General features: G+C 45.3%; 1 long non-coding RNA gene across 1 annotated transcript; it reads left to right on the forward strand.

Annotated features, from left to right (window-relative positions):
• The first annotated feature begins 4,880 nt into the window (after nt 1-4,880).
• On the forward strand, nt 4,881-9,093 carry LOC118530825 (uncharacterized). The gene is made up of 3 exons (XR_004914827.2): nt 4,881-5,260; nt 6,353-6,497; nt 7,777-9,093. It is a non-coding gene; the product is annotated as an uncharacterized LOC118530825 (long non-coding RNA).
• Nucleotides 9,094-9,315: the final 222 nt, after the last annotated feature.

Consider the following 9,315-nt stretch of genomic DNA (forward strand, 5'->3'; position numbering starts at 1 on the left):
GAATAAAATAGATGTATCAAAGCATATGCATGTTTAAAAATTTGCAGGTATAGATTGCCTCTAACAGTTACCTCTACCTGGTTTCTGCTGGTTTCTCACAGGCATCCCTGGTGGGAGCTGGGCAGGGAGAATGTGATGAGCAAAAGTGGACAGGGCTGCCATTATTCAGGGCAGCTTGAAAGAGAAGAGGTGAAGATGAGGGCTGAACTCTGCTCCTCGTTTACCAAGCTTGAGATCATTTATTAATGCTAAGGATGGTACCTCCTTAATGAGGACAGCGACACAATTTATTTTTCCATTTAAAAACATTTTATTAAAATACATATTGCAAGGTAAAACTCACATTTGAAAAAGATGTATAGAACAAATTTAACTATTATAAGTAATTTTAGAGTGGACATACACGTATCTCTGTCCGTACTTACGGTTAATGGCAATTAAGAAAATCAGTTTCTTTTGCTGAGTATCTGTGCCCAAACATTCCATTATTAGTGTCCTAGTGTTCCCTTCCCCCCACCCCAAGTAACCATTATCCTGTGTTTAGTGGTAATCACTTCCTTGTTGTTCTTTATTTTTATTTTTATTTTTTTAAGATTTTATTTATTTATTTGACAGAGAGAGACACAGTGAGAGAGGGAACACAAGCAGGGGGAGTGGGAGAGGAAGAAGCAGGCTTCCCACTGAGCAGGGAGCCCAATATGGGGCTTGATCCCAGGACCCTGGGACCACGACCTGAGCCGAAGGCAGATGCTTAACAACTGAGCCACCCAGGTGCCCCCTGTTCTTTATTTTTAAAGTTATAAATAAGATACACCTTATGGCAAAATCAGCAAACAATATGGAAATTTACAAAGTAAACATTGAAAATGTCTCCTAACGGGGGTCTTCTCCCCAAGGGTGTCTGTTATTAACCACGGGGTATGTACTCTGCTGGCTGGGTGCTCTCCAGTGGAACACGTTCTGTTTCAGCACTGTTGAACACAGTAGGACCTAGGTACGTTTTAATATCGAGCAGTTGAAATGGGGCCAGTGTGACTAAAGAACTGAATTTTAAATTTTATTTAATTTTAATTAATGTTTGGTAGGCTCCTGGGGCTAGTGGCTACCATATTGGACAACATGGCTCTATGTTTTTAAAACCCTTTCTCTCATGCTGGCACGTGGGATCTTCACAGAGTTGTATGTTTGAGGAAACGTACCTCTCGGCAAGATGAAGGTGGCCGGGCTAGCAGTGGCAGCGACCCCTTCTTGACGTCATGCCCTCCACTCTTTCCAACTGCCCTTCTAGACATAATCAACAGCACTACAAAGGTCAGCTGGGCTTGAGTTGTTCTTTTTTAAGCATTTGTCTCAGCCTACAGTCTCAACTGCAATTTAAGCAGCCCGCTCAGGGTGCTGTGTGGTGTGGTTTCAGAAAGGATGGGTAAAGGTGAAGCCTCCCCTCCCCCAGTGGCCTTTTTTCTCTGGGTCTACGTTTCCAGGCAGCTATTTATGAAAGCTGAATTTTGCAGCTCTGTAGACTCGTGTTATCGCCAAAATGATCTTACTTTAAAAATAATCACTATCTCTTTTGTTTGTCTTTTGAGACAGAAAAATAAAAACAAAAAGGACAGTCCTGTTTGAACATGAATTAAATAACATCTTCTTAAATCACGGCTCATGACCTCCTAATTTTCTATCATCAGGCGCGTGTTGGAAGAGCCTGGGCCAGGAGTTACCAGGCATGAGTCCTGGTCCCAGCTCTGCCCTGGTGGCTGGGTCATCTCAGTAAGAATGGTGAATTATAGACTCAGGGAATGCTTAGGAGAGCCCCAGAGGCATCATCTAAAACACTTAATATTTATGGATCCCTATCCTGTGCATAATTTCGTCTTGTGCCTAGGTTTTATCACACAACTGAAGCTGCCGCTTCATTGGACAAGAGAGCAGAGGGGAGTAATACTTTCTTTGGCAACCTAAGCTCTTGGCAAAATCACCTGCTCACAGCAGGTGCTGAAGTGCATGTTCTATTGAAAACAAGAAGAAAGGAAGGGAGGAAGGAAAGAAGGAAGTAAGATAGGGAGGAAGCAAAGGGAAGGAAGGCAGGAGGGGAGAAACAAGCACCCTTGTTACCCATGAATTACTTTCCATACCTTATCTCCTACTTACTCCTCTCTGCAGTTGGGTAGGAGAGATACGAGGCCATGAGGTCAAGTAACATGTTGAAGGCCACACAGCCACCACGGAGTGGAGTCTCTGTTCTTGCGGCAGCTCACAAAGTTAGAATCCAGATTCCCAGAGCTTTGTTCTCATTCCCCAGGTTGTTAAGAATGGTGAAATTGGTGTCTTTGCTGAGTACCTGCCACCCAAGCAAAGCCCCACGGGTGACTTGAGAAAGACAAAGGTTTTAGATCAGTTCTTGCCTGCAGCCCTTTCTCTTTCTGACATTAAGCATATCTTAAACCAGGTTCCTGGGCTGACATTCTCATGCATATGGATTTAGGAGGGGAGCAGCTTTCTCAGCAGGCCTAGGGAAGTATATTAATTTCACAGAGCCCCCATCCCCCTACCCCCCAGCAACTTGGAGGGGCCCTCCTCTGGACCATTTAATCTCGTCTTTTGTCTGCATTGAGAATGGGCATTTCCCCCTCTTTAAATATCATTCCCCCCATCCCTCTCCCCCCTCATCATACTCTTTGTTGTAGATGATCAGGCCAGGAGGGGAAAAGGCACTGGCCCACCAAGCTTGGGAAAGGCCAAAAAGGAAGGATTTGCAGGAGGTGACCCAGCCTCAGGGTCCCCTGAACTCTGAGGCCTAATCCTCTGTAATGGCCTGTGCTGGAGAGTCTTTGTGAAGCCTTTGAAAGGAGGTGGTCCTGGGAGGGGCCTTGCCCCTCTTACTCACGGTTCTCAGAGGGGCTTGGGTTGCTTCTAATGAGTGGGTGGACCTAGCTGGAAAGCTGCTGTCTGCCACAAAAATGGGGTGCCAAGAGAGGCAGCAAGATTCCCAGTGTTTCAGGTTTTGCCCCTACTCCCCTCCCCTTTGGGACACCCCCAGGCCTCCACCCTGGTCCTTTGTAGGAGCCACGGGAACCGACACCTAGATTCCCAAACCTGTAACCTGGGCCAGGTGTCACAATCCAGGTCTAGCAGGGATCAGAAGTAAGTGACTTATTTAAAAAAGAAAAAATTCAAAAAATGATAAGCTAGAAAAGAGCAGATGTTTTCAGATAGTAATGTTTTTGGGGGCAGTATACTGTCACACAGCCCGGGGTTTGAACCCAGACTTCATCCGGCAGAGACTTGGGTCTCTCAGGTTGTAGTGAGAATGGGAGCTAAAAATTGTGGGCAAAGTGTAGGTTCTTACCAAATGGTGGCTACTGAAGGAGTGTGCGTAATCACCTAGCCCTCATTTCTTGTGTGAAGAAAGCAAGTCCCAGAGAAGGGAAGTAACTCGGGGAAGGTTGCACAGCAAGTTAAGAGCAGGGCTCAAATTAAAACCCTTTGCTCTGGCCACTGGATCAGAGCGCCATCAGGGGAGCTCCGTAAGCAAAGTCTGTCTTTATTTCTATTTATTTATTTTTTTAACTAATTAATTAATTATTTATTTTTAAAGATTTTATTTATTTGACAGAGAGAGACATAGCGAGAGAGGGAACACAAGCAGGGGGAGTGGGAGAGGGAGAAGCAGGCTTCCCTCCCAGGGAGCCCAACATGGGGCTCGATCCCAGGACCCTGGGATCGTGACCCGAGCTGAAGGCAGACGCTCAATGACTGAGCCACCTGGGCGCCCCCATCTTTATTTTTAAAAGCCAGATTTGTGGTGTGCACAAATTGGAAGATGGTATTTATCACATGTGCCTGAGAGATGAAAAAAATGAGTGCACATTCCCTTTGGAATATTGTGATCATATTTCTGGATGGTGTTTTCTGTGGAGCAGAAATGAAAAACCATAATTTCTAACCCAAGAGCTGACATGCTGGGTGGTTATTACTGCTTCAGCATGGAGGGGTGTAGAGATGAGCTCTGTTTCTGGAAAGAATTAATTGGATTCAGAAGAGAGCTTGAATGAGAGCTAGAAAGGAGCTGTCTGTTCTTGGAGTCCGAGACCACCAAAGTCAAGGATCTCCATTTTGATTAGAAATGAATTCGATGTGGTTTCTTTAATTGAATTCTTGACTGGTTGAATTTGGGGGGGGGTGTCTTCCATTTTGTATGATGAGTCAGATACTTTGCTCAGTTGGAGGTCATGAGAGACTTTTCTAGAGTTTAAATGACTATTGATATGACCATTAAGTAATATATATTAATATAGCCATTAACAAAATTGGCAATGCCCTGCCCTTGCATGATCTCCTATAAATCTTGTGATGCTTTGAAGAGAGAGGTATTTTTATCACTTGTATTTTTCAGATGAAGAAATAAAGACGTAAAGGTAACTTGCCAGGGGTCATTAGGCCAGGAAGTACTATGGTGGGCACTGGACATAAGTCTGAGATGTGAAGCATTCTCTGAACTCACCTCAAGAACGCTCAAGCATGGAGTTGGTCAACCTGCTGCTTGCTGCTTTGGGGGTTAGGAGAGTAGAGTTCACCCTGTGCTTCGAGGTAATAACTCAGGTGGCAGCTGACTGATTTTTCTCTTATGCAAGCAGCCTGGCCCCCCTTCTGCCACTCCTCTCTCATTCAACACAGGGCAGGTATGTCTGCACATTGTGGTCTACACATTCCCCTCCTATAACCCTTTGTGAACCCGATATCCCTTTAATTTAACCACCATAATGGAAATTTTTCTTTGCTCCCAATTCCTGGGGTTTTGGTTCTTGCTGTGTCCCCTGTTCCTATCATTGAGGTTCAGCTTTGCTCCAGTCATTGTTGGCTGCTATTACTAAATGGCTGTACCCTTTCTTCCTTGCTAACAGAGCTCTGATTTTCCTCAGGTGTACACCATCTATGGCCATCGAGGGAAGTTGGCCCCATACTCAGGGAGTGACTGACTCCTCATTGTTCTAAGCCAGTTATCATGGGACCAGTCCACTTCACAGTGACTGATTTAGGCGTGGGCTTGTAACTCATTTTGGCTAATGACATGAGCGAATGATGGCTCAGGGCCTCGTGGAGAAGGTTTTCCTCATATTCAGAAGGGAACTGCGGGTGCCGTGCTGCTGCTTCTGGATGTTGATGTGCCTACCTGTGATGGCCAAGCTACAGCCACTGTTTTGGGGACCACAAAGGGTCTGAGCCTGAGAACACACTGAGCATGGCAACATGGAAGGTTGGAGTAAGCTGAATCCTTCATGAAGGCCCCACGGAATTAACCAACCCTCTTAACATCCCTCTTTCAAGCATTCCCTTAGTCTTCAAGCCACTTGGATTTTTCCCCCTATTACTTGCAGCCAAAAGCATTGTCACTGATAAAGTATGACATCTCAGTAATCTGTCTACTTCCCCAGTCCCTTCCTAGGACTTTGCTTTCGACCCCTCCAAACTCCCTATTTCCTGAGACCCCCTTCTTCTCAGAAGCTTAACCCCATTTAACATCCCAGGGAGAGGAGCTGGGAGTTGGGCTGGGGAACATTGAAAGGTCACAAAAAAATGCCGCCCTTCTACTACTTTCTCTTGTGTCTCATAGTCTGTTTACCCACACCAGTTGCTTGAATGTCTTTTAACTTCAAAAAATGCTACTTTTGGGGGTGCTTGGGTGGTTCTGTTGGTGAAGCATCTGACTCTGGATTTCAGCTCAGGTCATGATCTCCTGGGCTGTGGGATTGAGCCCCGCTTCGGGCTCTGCACTCAGTGTGGAGTCTGCTTGAAAGATTCTCTCCCTCTGCCCCTATGCCCACTCTCGTTTTCTCTCTTAAAAAAAAAAAAAAAAGTGCTACTTTTGGAGCATGGACCTTGGGTAGAAAACATTATTGCCCCTGTTATTTCTACCTACTGTTTTTTCAAGGAAACATTTCCCTAGAATTTTAACAAGTCCTGTTAGAATGCAGTCCCTTCTCCCCCCCTCCATGTATCTTACTGCCTTCTCACTATTCCTGGTTGTGCACACGGATAGAGTGGGCTACCCTCTGATGCATGTCCTCTCCTGCCCAGTGGATCCTCCACTGTTACCTCTGTGCTAAGGTGCTCTGGCTGCCCAGCCGTTTATGGCCCGATGCCAGGTATCTCCCATCTACCCCTTCTGACTGAGAGAATAGGCTCAGTTCATGGACTTGCGGGCTCATGGATTCAGTCCAAACATGCTCATATGTTGAAGCCCTAACCCCCAGTGTGACTGTATATGCAGATAGGGCCTTTGCAGAAGTAACTAAGGTTAAGTGTGGTCATAAGCATGGGGGCCCTAATCCAGTGTAATTGATGTCCTCATCAGAAAATGACAGCAAAGATGCACGCACAGAGAGAAAAGGCTGCATGAGGACACAGCAAGAAGATGGCCATTTGCAAGCCAAAGAGAGAGGCCTGGAAGAAATCAACCTTGTTGACACCTTGATATTGGCCTTCTAGTTTCCAGAACGGTGAGAAAATTAATTTCTGTTGTTTAAGCCACCGAGTCTGGCATTTTGTTGTGGCAGCCCCAGCAAACTCATGTATTGGTCATACCTCATATTCCAGATCTGATCCCTGGGGTTTATCAGATATCATTCAATTCATTCCTTCATTCATACTTTATCAGTCAGAAAGGTAGTAGAACATGGTATGGAATTAGCAATATGTGAGCCACCTGAATCTAGTCCTGCAAGACCCTCTGTGAAGAATGGCCTCTGAGGTCGTACAGGTAACACACCCCTATTTGCAGATTCATAGTGTTCACTTTGATATTAAAGATTCTGAGCAGTACTTCGGGAGAGAGACTTGTCTAAGGTTATTTAAGTGGCCATTTATAGCCTTGAGATTTGACTCTGTATCTGTCCCTTTATTGACTAACATCTTCTAATATCCATGAAGCTTGTGGGGAGAAATGTGGAGCTTGTTTTTCAAAGCAAAGCCTTAAAGTCAGATGGTTCTGCCACGTAATTCGTGAAACTTAGTTTTCACACCTGCTAAGTGAGGCAGATGGTCACTATCTGGGTTATTGCTTTGAGGATCCAGTAAGAGAATCTATGTAAAGGGCCAACAGTATCATTCCACTTCTCTTCCTTCATCTTCTTCATTTATTCAGAAATGCAGTAATGACATATTTATTGAGTACAAAAGTACACAACTCTTGCTGGATGGAGATACTCTGAGTGTCTTCCGTGTCTACCTGCTCCGAGCTGTGCTGAGGCCTTAGAGACTTGGGAAAACTCAAGCCCCTCTCCTACAGCTTTTTCCCCTGTTCTGTTTTTATAAATAACATGATACCAGGACTTCTCTGCCTTCCCGCTGGTCACTGGGAAGCCAGGCTAGCCTCACACCTGGAGTGTTTAGGTGCTGGGTGGGTACCTGGCTTTGTGGAACATGCAACTCAAAGCTTGCAGGGGTGCATCTGGGACCAAGGAGCAACTTGCCATGTTAACCCAGAGCATCATCCATGTCAGCACCAGACCGGCTCAGCTGTGGCTCTCTTGGCTTGAAAGTTCTGAAAACCCAAGGCCTTTTGTAGCTTTCATTTGGCAATAATCAGAATTAACTCCCTGTGAGTAGGTAATGTTCCAATCGAATCGTAATGCAGAGAAAATTCCACTAAGTCAGAATTTACCAAGAGAGTCAGTTCTACCAAGGACATTCTGTGTGAGAGGCTCTGTGTCCAAGCTTTTACTTACCTTGTCTCATTTAATCTTCACAAATGACCCAATTATTATCCTCATTTTACAGATGAAGAAAAGGAAGAAACTGAGGCACAGGGAGGTGCGTGTGCTCAATCCACACAGCTCGAAAGTCCTGGAGCCAGCATTTGACTATGGGCAGTCTGACTCCAGAGTGCAGGCTCTTCTTCACCACTGTGGTCTTCTCCATCCAATTAGTTACTACCTTAAGTTGACAGATGTGGAAACTGAGGCTCAGAGGTGAAATTATTAGACCAAGCCACACAGCTAGTAAATGCCAGAGCGAAAACCTGATCCCAAGTCTCTCTGGCTCCAAAAGTGTTCCCACTTTTTATAGGGGAAGAGCTCCTCCCTGCCTGTGGTTGCACACGTGGCACTGTGTGTGTGACCTGTAGGAGCCGGCTGCTACAGCCCTGTGGGCCGTGATTTGCTAGTCCCCCACCTGCAGGTGACCTGAACAGAGTTGAAGTAACTTGCCACCACCACATCCCAGGCCCCTCTCACGGTCAGCCTCTGGCCTGAAAAACTCTTCCCCTGTCCTCCTCACTAAATTCTTCTCATCTCTCAGATCTCAGATCAAGTGCCACTTTCTTGGGGTGGCTTCTCTGGCCCTCCAAACAAATCCAGTATCCCCTTTGGGGGATCTATAGAGCATCCCTTAGTTTTCTTTCTCACTTTTAAATTATCTACTTGTGCGATTATTTTATAAGTACCTGCCTTCCCCTAGATTGTCCACACTATGAGGCCAGAGCCCACAGCAGAGTGGTACAGTAACACCTCCCGTATTTAATTCAGTTTTTAGCCTATAGCTAAAAATGGTAGTTATTATTCTATAACACAGATATATCTGTGTCTCTGTGTATGTTTACATATATACATATGTGTATATGTAAATACACACATATATAAATACAAACATATTTAAACGATACTTAAATGTCATTAGGTCCATCCCCTTCCTCCTCCTAATGCATCAATCACAGAAAGGTCAATTAGCCGTGGGATTGTTGCAGCCCCCTGATTGCTTGCTCTTGCAGACATTGCTAATCAATCACCATACTCTCTTCTTCTGAGTGTCTGGGGAGCCTCAAAACCCCTCTCAAGGCATTGCTCCAGGCAGCCACTGTTGATTAATTGGGCTTGGCCCCAAAAATGAAACTTGCCCATCCCAGAGGGGGAAACTATTCTCATGTATTCCATATAGTCGATTAATCCTAGTTTTCTGCAAGAATTAAAAAATACATAGGGATGCCTGTGTGGCTCAGTCATTAAGCGTCTGCCTTCGGCTCAGGTCATGATCCCAGGGTCCTGGGATCGAGCCCCACATCGGGCTCCCTGCTCCGCGGGAAGCCTGCTTCTCCCTCTCCCACTCCCCCTGCTTGTGTTCTCTCTCTCGCTGTGTCTCTCTCTGTCAAATAAATAAATAAAATCTTTAAAAAAAATATTGATGTTTGAGGTCCTATTCTAGAGATTCTGATCAACTGGGCCAAGAACCACTGGCTGGCCAAATAGTGTGAATTCTGGCCAGTTCTTGTTTGGATTCCGTTTTCCCTTGTGTCATTTATTTACTTTTGAGTGTAGTATATAA

This window comes from Halichoerus grypus, chromosome 5, assembly GCF_964656455.1.
Source record: "Halichoerus grypus chromosome 5, mHalGry1.hap1.1, whole genome shotgun sequence".
Taxonomy (NCBI): domain Eukaryota; kingdom Metazoa; phylum Chordata; class Mammalia; order Carnivora; family Phocidae; genus Halichoerus; species Halichoerus grypus.